Raw genomic sequence first — 14,707 nt, forward strand, 5'->3', positions numbered from 1 at the left:
CATTCGCCTTACACGACTAGAAGGCGGAAGCCATCTTCTTTTTCTAACTGCGGAGCTGTTCTACTGGCACTCGCTCTCTTCGTCCTCTTCTTTATCGTCGTCATCTTCTTCATTTTCTGCTTCGCTCCCAGAACACCGGCGCCGATTTTTCCGACGCCGGATGTAATAAGACTCTGTTGTGTGAGAGAACTAGTACAAAGAGAGAGAGATTAAAAAAAAAGAGAAACACAAGGGAAGATAGAAAAAGAGAGAAATTCTGGGGGGAAAAAATTCTTGGTGAGGCGAGATTCGAACCCGCGTACGGGTTCTAAGGTGAGCGTCATAACGACTCGGCTATCCAGGCACGCCAGCACGGGGTGGCATATCCTGGTATAGTATAGTATAGCTGTAGGGAGTGTAAAAGGGAAGTAACGGTGATGAGGGCAGATTTGAGGGCGAGGAGAAGGAAAAGCAGGAGGGGATAACGAGTACAGAGAGCGAGAGAGAAAGAAAGAGAAAGATAGAAGGGCGAGAGAACGATTAGAGACCGATAGAGATAGAGAGAAAGGATGACATAGAAATAGAAAGAGAAAAATATAGAGAAAGAAAGGTAATAAAGAGAGAAAAAGATAGAAAGACACAGAACTTAAGAGAAATAAAGAAATAGGTAGAAAGAAAGGAAAGAAAGAGAGAAAAATATAGAAGGCGAGAGAAGGGCTACAGAGAGAAATGAAAAGAAATACATAGAAAAAAAAAGAAAGAGGAAAATAGACAGAAAGAAACGGAAGGTGACAAAAAGATAGAAAGACAGAGAAAGAAATACACAGAGAGCGAAAGATATAGAAAGAAACAGATACAAAAGAGATTTAAAAAAAAGAGCACGCATAGCCACGTATGGTATAGAATAGCAGGTGGGAAAAAGAGAGGTTAGAGCGTAAAAGCCAAGCCAAGCCAGGAAAAGCTATAGGTGCTCGCCAGCTCTGCAGTTACCCAGCCTTGCGCGACATAGTGCAAGGCAGGGGCGTAGCCAAGGGGGGGGTTGGGGGGGTTCAAACCCCCCCGAAATTTGTCAATTTTGCTTGCGTATATAGGCACGCACACATACAAACGCACGCACGAACATACATAAAGTATGGTTGAACCCCCCCCCCCCCGAAAAAAATTTCTGGCTACGCCCCTGGTGCAAGGTGCGCTAATCTTTTCTTCTCATTCGATTGTATTGGCACCCCCCCCCCCCAATGTGCTTTCTGCACCCAACGGGATTTTGCACGGCTTTCGCGATTTTAAGCAATGGGAAGTTCGTACACCTTACATGGCTTGGCAGTGCCTCCGGGATCAACCCGCCTTTGACCAAATGTGATGACGTCATCGTGTGGCGTGCAGATATATGACGTTATAAGTTGACGTCATCACGTGATGATGATTCTTTGCATAAATCGTGTTAACACCGATTCCGCAAACGACGGCGGTCACTCTTCGCGTTTGATGAGGCATGTAAGGCCTTATAAGATTTAGTTCAACCCTACGTTTGGTGGATTGTTGACTCTGCCCTCAGCACGCAAGAACTATGGAGCGTTGCGACAGGAAGCAATTAGACACCATTTACTGATTTGGTGCCACCGAGCAACAAAAGGAGTCTGTTCTCGTACCACTTTCCGAGCCCGCTATGCTTGTCTATTTTCAATAGCGTGCATTGATCGTAGACCCCGAAATATATATATAAAAGGCTTCGTCTTAAAACAGGGCACAATAACATCACGCGGAGGCTTATATTATAAACAAATTATATTAGAAACAGCCGTTGCTCTGCCCGTACGTTCATTATTGTTCGAACCATGAGCGAAACCTAATATCTATTGATCGGGCAAGTAAACTTGAGAAGTTTTCAACCTTATAACATTCTAAATTATTCAGAACAGCAGCGTAGGAAACTTCATGAAGCTCTCATATTCCACTTACCGGTTTTTTGTAACGTTAGGATTATATAATATTACGAATAAGTTAGGTCGGCTTCTAAGCTTCAGGAGCCATAAAAAGATATAGTGAAAAGTTTGCTGGTAATGCAGTGTGTTGATTCTATAAATTCTCCTAAGCTGCATGAATAGATTATGTTATTCTTTCTAGTTTTTTCTTGTGTTTGAGCGTTTCTTCAATATTATTGTCACGATGACGGGATAGCCGGCTCTAACGTAGCCTACCTTCCCGCGTTTTTCACATATCAATAAAAAAATAAGATTAACAACTGTTTTCATTAAGGGGCCAATGTACGTGCAGTGCGTGTACGACAAAGAGCTCCGATTGCGGTATTTCTGTTGGTGTTTTATCGTGTAGAGTGTTCTATATTCTGAAGAACCAATAACATTCCAATTAGCGGAGCGTGTTCCATGGCAAAAACTAAAAAAGAGTCTTCATATTCAGATTGCGGGACACTCTCACCCAAAGCAAAATAAATGAAAAGTTTTTTTTTTGGACGCCTTGTTTCATTGTTATTTACTTGCAGACGGATCATCATCAAAAGGTTCCTGAAAGCGAGGGTGATTCGCATGGCAGCAAAAATCAATGAATCTGAGATGAGCTGCTAAATATAGCTGTTACTGAATAGCCGAAGTAAATTACAGCAAGAAGCATTACTTAAGCGCTGAAACACTTTAAAAAGAAAATGGTAATCTGAGAACGCTCGCCGATGGCACGGACGAGGAGCGCGATCGATCCCTAAAGCTTTCGCGAAGTAAGCACAAAAAAAAAAGCTAACGTGTAAGACATCAAGCTTTGGGCAAACGATGACATAAATCTCATACAGGGATAGTCATCAAGGTCTTCGGGGCGTTACTCGAGTAAGAATGCGCACGCGCTATAAGCCGCAGCGGAGAAAATCCGGGCTTGAATATTCAGCGATGAGGCAGTAAGTATACCGTCTTCGCGAATATATCGATGCTACGTAAGCACGCGTATTTTCTCTTTCCATTACTTTTCAGTTTTATTGCACCACAGATCACACCATATGCATATTTTTAGTGTTTTTCTCACCTGAAAGAGTGCCTGCTGAAGAAATATTTCGCTCTTTTGGGCCGCTCATTTAGCAGCCTCTCATTAAGAGCCACGAGCATGGAACTTCCATTCACAACACGCTCGAAGAGGCACAACAAATGTCGCAACTCAAGAGACTAACCAGAACACGAACGGGCGGGAGCATCCTGGACAAACTCGGGACACCCTATCACAAGCAGCACGGCGACATGAAATCCCTCCCAAGCTCGATCAGAGAAAAGCTCCGGGTCGCTAACCTATCTAAGGACATGCATCCCGAACTCAATCAGGGGCGAAGAGAGGGTACAGTAAACAGCCAGGTATTTACTACAAGCCTTCGGTAGGGACAAGGAAGCGCTGTTTGTATACACGCGGCAGAATACGCGAATCGACGTACCTTCGAAGTGGCAGTCGTCAATACTGAAAAATAATTGGTTAGCTCGTGTAGTATACCCTGATAATACCATGAGGTAGCGGAAGAAGGGGCGATATCCTTAGCCATCGTTCGCCCTGGTTGCAGATATATACGCAGTGACTCGCAGACGGCGGTCAGAAATTATGCACAAGGCAGAATTTTGCCAGAGCCCGCGGCTATCCTCAAAGCGAACGCCAACTATATCACCTCCGAGGAGACGGAGGAACGACACATTATATGGTTCCCTGATCACACGTCCCCCCCACACCCCCGTACCAAACCTCCATGGGGAGGTCCACCGCTTAGTGCGAGGTCTCACGTTCCGCGCCCACGTAGAAAGGTCCTCTCCAGAGGATGGAAATCCAGCGGAGTGCTGGACAGAGAGGGACAGAATGACCTGATACTGTGACATTACAAAATTTTATCAAAAATTCAGGCGTGCTTATCCACTCCCAAGCCCCAATCTCGAAAGGGCCCAAGCGGTAGATTAAAGGCAGTTACAAACCCAGACCATCCTCTAGCCCGTTCATCGCGGGAGGATATATCCAGACATCTATTCAGACGATAACTGCAAATTAGGCGGCTGGACTCACGCATCTCTTAGGCACATCCTCTGGAAATGTGCGGTTATAGGCGAAGAAAATGCAGTCTCCCCAGATAAAGTTGCCACGCGGTGGACGGCCGCGCTGCGCAGCTCAAACCTATAAGATCAGCTATGGGTCATTCAGCAACTCCGCGAGGCGGCGAGGAGACAGGGTCTCCGGTCTTCCTCGGAGGTGGCCTAGGCCCAGGAGACGAATTTGCTGGAGTTCTTAATAAAGTTGTTCCCACCACCACCACCACCACCACTGGCGCCAACGTTGTACAGGAGCATTTGTCCAAGGATTTTAGCAACGTCCAATTACTCCCTACAGCTGGTAAACCTTTAAAGCTGAAACGTGCGGCCCCGGTTTTATCACTGGGTTAATCCCGACGGTTCTTTAAAGTTTGCGTTACAACGACGGCATCGCAGCCTACCTCAAGAAAAGTTCACTAGGCAATCGCTGGTGCTCATTAAACACCTGATCGGCAAGAGCTTAAATTTAAAGTTTTAGTGGATACGATCCCACGTTGGAATTGAAGGCAATGAAAAGGCTGATGCCCTTGCACGCGAAGCGCGAACATGTGTTCTAAAAAAAAACAGCTCCTAAGACTTACCAGAACAACAAAGATGTAAGACGCAATCACTTCGGGGCGATCGACAAGTTTCCACATCAAGCACGTGTAATCCACGGACTTTCTCGAGAACAAGCGACGCTGTTGTACCGCATAAGAACCGACTCCGCATACACACCGGCCTGGTCATTGAAAACTCGGCGATACGCTTCCCCGTTTTGTGGCTTTTACAGTGACATCGGCGACAACGAACAGTTTATTTGGCTTTACCCGCAGTTTGATAGGGAATGAGCAGGAGCAGCTATGGTCCGCAGCTTGCAAAGGGGTTGTCATAGACACCGGTCATTTGAAGATGTGTTTCCCGAAGGGACCGCGGCAACGAGGAAGAGCTGGCAACGAATTTTGATGGCCTTCCTGCGAGGCACTGGGCTGTTCAATACGTGGTGACAGACACCTATAATTCAGGAGATGCTCAGGCGCAACAATTTCCGGCCATGCAGGCCAGGCTACTCCCGCCTGCTGCAACGTCACAACAACCACCACCACCTTGTTACGTCTGTTCAGAAATGTCAATTGGTGTTTGCCGCTCGTGTGTTCCCTTCTACATTTTTACTATACTAGTGGTGAGTAGTGATATTTGCTCAGTTTCTGTAGCGCATGCGCTAGGAGTTCTTGCGTGCATATGACAGGACTTTATAACTTTGCTTTCGCCTAGCCATATACAACTTCGTTGTAAAAAGAAAACATGCATGAATAGTTGTTACACATCCTCGTGCTGACATAAGGCACTAACGGCGCGTAAACGTGGAAAGCATGAAAGATAGTAATAAAGTCTAGCATGCATCTGCTCCGGCAAACAATGGTATATCGCTGCCTTATGGTAAGCTCGAGGGCACTGGTTCCATTCCCGTGGCCACGGTGGTCGCATTTTGATGGGGGCGAAATGAAAGAGCACCCGTTTACCTAGATCTACTTGCACGTTAAGGAATCCCAGGTTGTTGAAATTATCTGGAGTTTCCTATTATGACGTGCCTCATAATCATATCGTGGTTTCGGCACGTAATGCTTCTGCAATTACTATTATTACCAACTGGCTGACATTATTTCAATCTGCCGTCGGAAGTATTTAATCATCTTCTACATCATGCGTTCTCGGCGGGACAATACATCTGCCTTGTCACGAAGCGTAAACTAAAGTAGTTATTACGTCGGAGATTCCTTTTCTAAGCCGTCGTCTTATCAGAAATGGAGCGTTCGCAAGGGTATACAACGCTTTTTTTTTTTTGCCCTTAAGGCTTTTCTTGCCCTTAAGGGCAAGTCTCTGTCGTAAATAAAAAAAAATACAACGCTTTCTTTAGAAAGACCCTCGCCACGGTGGTCTAGTGGTTATGGCGCTCGACTGCTGACTCGAAGGTCGCGGGATCGAATCCCGGCTGCGGCGGCTGCATTTTCGATGGAGGCGAAAATGTTTGAGGCCCGTGTACTTAGATTTAGGTGCACGTTATAGAACCCCAGGTGGTCGAAATTTCCGGAGCCCTCCACTACGGCGTCTCTCATAATCATATCGTGGTTTTGGGACGTTAAACCCCAGATATTATTATTTAGAAAGACAGTTTCATAAAGAAACTGACACGGTGTCTTATTACCTGTTGTGAAAGGAAACTGCACTGGTTAAGCTTTCTTTCTTTCTTTTTTTTTTTTTTTGATGACGCCCTAGCTGAAATTAATGGTTTACAAAGCTATAAAATTGGGTTTATCGAACTACTGAGCTTACTTTTATCTATGTACGTCATGTTACGAGAAACTTCACTGCTCGGTAAAAAGAAAAAAAAACTTGCACAATATGCTCTCAGAACCAAGGACCAAGACAGAACGGTTCAAACAGATTTCTCTTTTAGCTGCATTGTCTTAGCTATATCCTGTACATTTTACTTCATATGAAACAGTCTATGTTTAGGGTCAATAAAAGTTGCATAAGTTCATTAAACACATGGCAGTAGACGTTATTGCGTGTTTCAAATAGTAGCGTAGCAATCAACGTCATTATCCATGTTTGTTTACAGTCGTCCACCACTTCGTTGTTTTGACTGTACTTGCTAGTTTGCTTTCTAATTATCTTTCTTTCTCCCTCACTCACTCTATCTCTACTCCTCCTTTACTCCAGCCACAGTATCATTTCGTGTCGGCCGACATAATCATAGGCTCAGTGACCATGCAGGTATCGAGTTTTTTCTTAGCTACCATTGCAACATTGCTCAGGTTACCCTCGTTTGTTTGTTGTTTGTTTGTTTGTTTTTCTTTTTTGTGCTTCTGGAAAGCAGCACCGCAGTCCTAACACGTTCCCCATCATCGTTCGCTTCTTCTTCGTCGTCGCAACAAAACGAAACAAAAAAAAAGGAAATCTATCCCCTCGTCGAAAGTTCGTCGCCTGCGGCTGCCGAATGGCATCAGCAGCGTACACTGCACACCCACTGCACGTGACCCCAACCGTCAGTCCCCTTTGCCCGCGGGGCAAATCGGCGCTAGCTCACTCGCTCTTTTGCTTCTGCTTCTGCTCGCCGGAGCTGCCAGCGTCAGCCAAGGCAACACAAGCGAACCTTAGTTCTCCTCCCGACCTTCGGCGCCGTGTTATTCCGCCAGCTAGAGCCAGCGAGATCACCGGCTATAGAGCGAATGAGGGGAAAAAAATAAAGAAAGGAAGCAGGCTAGAGTGAACAGAGAAGAGCGGGCCCTGAAAGAAAGTGCTTAACTGCAAATGGCCTTCTTTATAGCGTCGTCTCTCTGGGCGGCGATCTCGGAGGGTGGGAGGCCCGCTCATATCATTTCTTTCGCTCACCTGGCTTCACCTCCGACGCTCTTCCTCTCTCGCCTGCTGTGTGTGCTGCTGGCGCCGCTGCAGCCGCCGTCCAATCACAACTTGCCCGTTCGCCTCCTCCGGGTGCTTGATTGTTAAGTTTTGCTGAACGGCGCTTCCTCTTACGTGCGCGCCGGTACAGTTTTTCCCTTATTTTTATTTTTTTCAGCTTCTGTACGTCCTTAAGGTCACCCCCCCCCCCTTTTTTCTTACTTCACTTCAGCTCACCTTCAACCCCTGCACTGTAATTTTCTCAGATGCAATCGGTCCGCCAGCGTTCCTACTTCACAGGCCGCTACACAGCACCATGCCATCAGGTCGGCCTTTTCGTGTCTTCCTGGCGTTTCTCAAATCTTGTTTTTATTTCATCTATACCGCCAATCTTTTGTTCAGTCAGCTAAACTCCGTCTCTCTCTCTCTCTCTCTTCGTGCTGTACTTTTTTTTGCACTCGTCCTCCTTTGGCAAGTTCCCGTAACTTTTGCCGTATTCATTTGCTTCTCTTTTGCCTCGTGCGTCTACGGCCTAGAGCACGTAGCCGCCAGACGCCGTACTTATCTCTCAAGGCGCTCGAATCTTGCCGCGGGCACGTTCCTTCCTCACGTTTGCTTCTGTTTTATCTCCTCTCTCCTTAGGACTCGACGTTTTCGGTCCGGAGAGCTCTTCATTCGGTACTTTTCTCCAGCGAGCTGACCATTTTGTCCCGGAAATCTTGAAAAAAATAAGGTCCAAGAAGGAAGCGAAAGGAAATGATGAACTCGGACACCTTCGTTACTGGCTTCCTCAACGATGCTTTTTTAGCGACAACTCGCAAGCTACCTTTTTTTCCCTTCTCCAAGTGGCGTAAATGGGAAGTAGCGTGGAGCTGCTTCATAGTTGTAATTAAGGGATACCGCTTTAAGGAATACCGCTTCAGTCCACACGCAAGCATTAATTCTGCGTAAGTGATTGCAAAACTGTTCACAGCCGCGCTGTACAATCTCCTTTCCAAAAGTTTCGGAAGAGAGGAGTACATCTGATTTAAGGCTCGTTCACATCTGCGACTAGCACCGGTCGCACGGCCATTTGTGACTGGCGACCAAAGAGCGACTCAAGGCGACCGATGTTCACACCTCCTGGTGCGACATACCGGTTGCCACTCGAAATTCAAGTCCGCTCGCACTGACATTACTCCTTAAAATAATCTGGCGTGCTGTTCCTGCGCATCTGATTGGTTCACAGGTGTGTGACTGCAGTGGTGTGACCGTGACTGTAAATGAAGACGCGATACACACCATGCAAAAAAAAAAAAGCTAAATGCTAGTCGTTATTATCTGCCGATTGCAACTCAAGCAGACACCGTCTTTTTTTTCTTCTGCACATTCTTAATTAGATGTAAGGTGATTTCTAATAGAAAGCACCTGCCCTACGATCGGGTTATTGAAGTCATTAAGAGTTCCGCATTTTTCTCTTTTTTTTTTTCTCTCTTTCTTTTTTGCTCCCAACATCTATGCCGGCAAACATACGCCTAGAACCCCGTTCTCTACTGTGGTGTGGCTGACTTACGCCATATTTGCAGTGTTCAGAAAAAAAAAAGAATCCGTATGTGCGTCTAAAGTAAAGTGTTCAAATAAGGGTGAGTATTTCCTTCTAGCTTGTTAACAGCAGCTACTGCGTGATACTAACGCATGCACTGCGTGTGCACTGTCATGTGGAACTTGTATGTTGAAGTATCTTGCAAGAGCGGACTTGCACTGGGATTGTCGAACTGTCTAGTAGGGGATTTGTGTACAGAGTTTGCAGCTCCGTTTTCAGCGTAATTGATATCGGTTCATCTTCAAACCTACAACATACAGCCGTTATGTGTAATCGAAATGGAAAGGCCGACAAGCAGCGTAAAACTTGCTACACACCTACACGGATCGCTGGCTGCTTTCGCGCATGACGCTCATTCAAAGCCAAGTTAGCGAATACTGAGCACTTAAAGCATTGCACTCGTTGTTTTCTCATGCATCGTGCCCCATTACGATGCATGTAGCAAAACTTAACCCATCAAAGTACATTTAGACCGAAGAAAGAAAAATGTGATGGACTATCTGAATTTCCCGTTTCAAGGCACTCAGAAACAAGCAAAACGAATCACCAAGCAAGAACTGACCCTTTCCGAGGCGCCCCTTATAGTAAGCGTTCTTTCGGTAGCCATACACCAAAAGCGCCCGCCAAGCCGCACATACTTTCATCCAGGCACAAAAAAAGAGAAAAAAAACGAATTTTTCGCGTACAGTTTGCATATATATTTTTATCCGTCTCCCTCCCTTTCTCCGCGCTCTCATAGCCCGCTAAACGTGCAGTTCGCTGCTAAAAGCCTTATCATTTCGGCGACGTGACACGCAGCAAGCGATCAAGCCATCAGCACCCCCGAATGTACTTCGCTGCGAAAGTGCGAACCTAATATCCGTCTAAAGAAAACAGTTCGAGGCCTCAGACTTCGTTATTCCGTTTTTTTTTTTTTTCTTCGCAAAGCTTCCCTCCTTCTTCTCTGTAAAGTATACACTGGTGTTCCAACCCTATTCTCCTCATCTTAGCGTGATGTCGACGACGCACAAACCCCGCTACTGCGCGGAATCCCGCCCTTCCTTCGACGCCCATCTCAGCGAGTCGGTTCTCCGAACGAGTGCCATCCACGATGCGCGCGCTGGCACGAGCGAGTGTGTGCTTCCACGGCCCAGTCACGCCGGGGCCATTTGGGAACAGCGCACGGCTTTCAGCGGGACGCCCGTAAAAACGAGCTTTCACCCTCCTGCCAAACGCTAGTGTTGAACTGCCTTTGCCTTGCCTGCCTGTTCTCCCCTCCTTGCGGTCTTCTCGCGTGCGCCGTTTGGAAGAGGACGACCCCGTCGTATACGCCCCCTAGCGAGCCTATTAACCGTCCGTCGTCACTCACTACATTGGCTAAACCGGGACGCGCGAAGGATTTCTCCCATCTCGTCTGACCATCACGAGTTTTCTCCCCGCGCTATCTGACACCCTTCGCCATCTCTCTATTTCTCTCACTCTCTCTCTCTCTCTCTCTCTCTCTCTGTCCACCCACGGTTCTTTAACTCTGGAGCGTTAGTACGCCTGTTGAGATTAATTCGATCGCATTACTTCACTTCGCCCCTTTAATACGGACTGCTTCCTCCAGCAGACCTTAGTTTATGCGGTTACAAGTCGATTGCGTGCCCTGACAAGTTGTTTCTTGACATTCGAAGGACGAACTTCTGGGCTAGTTGGTAAGACATCTTCAAACGGCAGCGCGCGAAAAGGACGGTAACACTAAAAAGAAAAAAAAAACACGCACTGAGCGCAAACGCGTACTCTTTCGCGCAGCACCGTTTGAAGATGACTTATCAACTTGCCCCAGTGGTCCGTCCTTCTGAGGCTTATTACTAGTTATTGGGGCTCTTCTAGGTGTGTTAAATTTTTTGTTTAAGAACATTGCACTATGTCGTGTTTTCTCTTTCTGTGTCACCGTTCTTTTCGGGCACCACCGTTTGAACTTGAGATCCAAACGTCTTTTTTTTTTTTTTTTGCGAAAGTAATTCTGCACAGTAAAAACGAGAGAAGAAAGAGAGAAGAGAGAAAAATTATTATCGATGCACTGTACCTTATTTAATGTTTTGTGCTCTTTTATTCAATTCGTAAACCTGCTAGACCAACGGAACGCTTCGTTATTGTCCTGCTGCTTGCGGGGCTTAATCAATTAACAAGCACGGATAAAGATTCGTTAGTACCAGACAGTGGAAGCATGTTTTCCTCGCTCTAACAACGGCTGAATAATAGATCTATACATTCGAGTTACGTCAACCAACGTATATCGCGTCAGATACTAAAATAACAAGTGGTTATAAATAACGTTTATTTATCGAGCATTTCGATAGAAAGAAGACTATTTACCGATATTGACAACGTCGTTGATGGGTATTTATACAGCACAGTTGAGACTATGTTGTGATACGTCGCCTCTAATTTCCTTAAGGAGCCAATTCGGTTGTCACATTCAGGCTGTTTACACGCAATAGCCCGACTCTCAAAGCACAACGCGACAATTTTCCGTACGGGTTCCTAATTAAGTTTAGTAAAGGCTTCTTGGACAAATAGCCTGCCGACTACTTGAGCGGGCCTCGCAAACACTTCGCAGTGATACTGCGGAAGTCCTCACTGAGATCTCATTAAATATTCTCAGCGCTCATCGCAAACAGTCTAGCAGATGTTTCCCGAAATTTCGCCTATATGAAACTTTCACGGCTCAAATTGAAAATTCACTTTACGCAGATAATGGGCACCATGTGCAAAGCAAACAGTGAGGACACAAAAAAATTTTATGGTCTCTTACACTATCGTTAAGGTAATTCGATGGCGAAAGCCTGAGTGCTGATGCATGAAAGACTGCATACTTGAAAAACCGGCGCGAACACGACGGAGACGCAAGACGATAAGGACACAGGACGAGAGCATGCATCGTTTGCATGCATCGCTGCGACTCGTACGCATCGTTTCCAACTCGCCCAGCTCTCCACCTTACTGAAATGAAAGACTGAAACGTCCCGTCATAATCTGACGAGGCATTTGGATTGTCGTCTCCTCGTTTCGTGCTTTTGGAGACTCTTCTTGGCGTTGCATACTCACGCGAGGGTCGCTTTCTCTTCTCTCTCTTTTTTTTTCCTTTTTTTTTTTTGTCACGCGACGAATGCGACGACGTATAAAATGACATGTGCACATCACACGACATCGAATTCAAATCGCCGCATTTCTTATTAGCTTTGGATTATTTTCTAGGACAAACACCTCAACATTTCACTTGGAAGTTACTGTACTGTTTTAGAGCGCAGCGCAAAAGCAACGTCGCAATTTCTTCTCCTCAATACCACTATTTGTGTGGCGGTGCACGCTTTACAGGTAAACACGAGCAAGGCGAATCACGGTGTCTTGCGAAAAGGTATCGAAATAACCATCAGTTGGGTTAGTCAGTGGCTATTTTAGGGACGAAGAACCTTAGGGTCTCGGCGTGTCGGCGTGCATCGTCTTCGTCGTATGCTGTCGCGGCGTGCATCGTCGTCTGCTGTCGTGACGGTCCATTTGCTTGAGCGCAAGATAGGGTGCCACCGCCTCAGCACTCGCCGTGTGGCGAGAGAGAGAGAACGGCGCACGTTGACTATGGAAACGCTCTTTCTGCGATGAACGCTGAACTATCAGCCGAGGACGACTAAAGCCGAGGACGTTTGTACAAAAATGTGAAAAGAAATGGAGTGAAACGATTCCTCTGGTGACCATGTAAATAAACCTATACGTATATAGTCTTGTAAGAGAACAAGATCCTGCTCGTGTTACCGGATCCCTCGAGGTTATTGGCAGCCACTACGCGGTTCGTATTCAATGGCAGAATGTTGTCTTGAAACGAGAGACCCAGCCTTCAGGTGTGCTAGAGAAAGGACACGTTTCCCCCAGTGTTTCTGACATTTCCGTCTGAATGTCCCTTTGTATACTTTTTTCCTACAGAAAAAAGTCTTCATGACGCCCAGTAACTTCCACTACAAGAAAGTTCCTTACACCTTTACCATCTCACGTTCCGTCTGAACTTGACACTAGTTATGAAAGTCGGGCACAATTACTTAAGATATCAAGCTTTGATATGCTTCTGCGTTTATGTTTCAATTGTGAGCGAAAAGTGATAAAGCCAGAAACTTTTCAGCACCACCTCGTACATAGTACAAGGATGTTTGAAGCTGGAACTTGAAGTCTCGTTAAGTTTGTATAAGAAACTGCAAATTTTCAGTAAACTCACCGTGTCCGTTTTTTCTTGAGTTGGCCACGCTTGCAGGGGACGATCACCACTTGGGAAGACTAAAGTTTCTTATGAAGCTTCGTCAACACGATGCATGGGAAGTGAAAATATGAAGCAATTCTCTGATTACCATAGGACAAATAACTCTATCGGAAGTGGGCGTCCTGAAGGCGCCCAATATCTTTTAACTGATGCTGGAATAACCATTCATGTTTACCTAGTTGAAGCCGCAACCATCGTCAGTTTAAACAAAATTCATAGTCTGATGCAGAGTACTTCGGTAAAATTACAGATACAACGTTCCATTACATTATACCCCTTCCATAGAAAGGCGCATACACCTCGCGCCTAAAAAGATGCTGACGGTACTTTTATTTCTATTTCAAGGTCTTAGAACTCTAAACAACACCAGTGTGTTTCTGTATTTTTGAGCAAATACACATCTGCCCAGTTATAAAGTGCAATAATCGCCAAGGAATATTCACGTTCGTAGACTGATCAACTAACACTACATATAAGTTAAGTTTCAAAGTGTATTGCACATTACGTCACTTGCGGTTTCAATACTGATAAATCAAAAGCCATTATGCATGAGAACGGCTTCACAAATCGTATTACACAGTCATTCTCTGCTCGTTTTCCCCAAGTACGCGGGCACGGACCAGCGACTATTGAAGAAACTGCTTCTTGAGACAAAAAAGAGAACACAACCAAGCCTTGGAGTAATTATAATCGTATCAATTTTTAATCTCGTAGTAGAATCCTTGAATGGAGAGCCAATAGGAACAATGTTCATCCAATCTCTTTTTTCCCTTCTTTCTTTATTCTTGTTTCTTTTTTTCTCCTATTTTGGGGGGAAGGCGTTCATTTTGTACCGTTCCGGCCGAGTCGTGGAGCAAAACGCATTAAGGAAGTTTAATGCCCCGCGTAATTGTTCGCCTTCCGGCCAACGCTTCTCGAGCCTTCAACCGTCGCGCGGCGGTGCTCGCGGCGAGACCTCGTGGGCAATTCGTTTCCAAGCGTCGGGCTTATCGCTACGAGGAATACGCCCCGCCAAGAGAGCAGCTACATCTCACTTAAGCTCTCGAAGTAGCCTGTAAACACAGGAAGCCACGCAGTTTCGGGTAATCCATTTTTAGACGCTGTACGGTTGGGGATCTTTCCATCTTTACGCGTTTATACTTTCTTTTCAATTGCTGCTTCAGTTTATTTTTTCAATTCTTTGTGTTCCCTTTACATTCGCTTTTTCGTACAAGTAAGTACCTTCGATACGACTGTTACATGTGTGAGTTGTTTGTCATTACTCGCGCAAAATAGAATGAAGTCTCGTGTTTTACGCGCAAAAATCACAGTGTCATCATGGGACGTCATCATCATCATTTTTTTTACCCTTAAGGGCCCCTTCGGGCATTCCATAAAGGGTTAAAGGGGTGGGGGGGAGGGAAAAAGCAGTAAAAGCATATGACTAGATACAAA

This window comes from Rhipicephalus sanguineus, chromosome 3 (genome assembly GCF_013339695.2).
Source record: "Rhipicephalus sanguineus isolate Rsan-2018 chromosome 3, BIME_Rsan_1.4, whole genome shotgun sequence".
Taxonomy (NCBI): domain Eukaryota; kingdom Metazoa; phylum Arthropoda; class Arachnida; order Ixodida; family Ixodidae; genus Rhipicephalus; species Rhipicephalus sanguineus.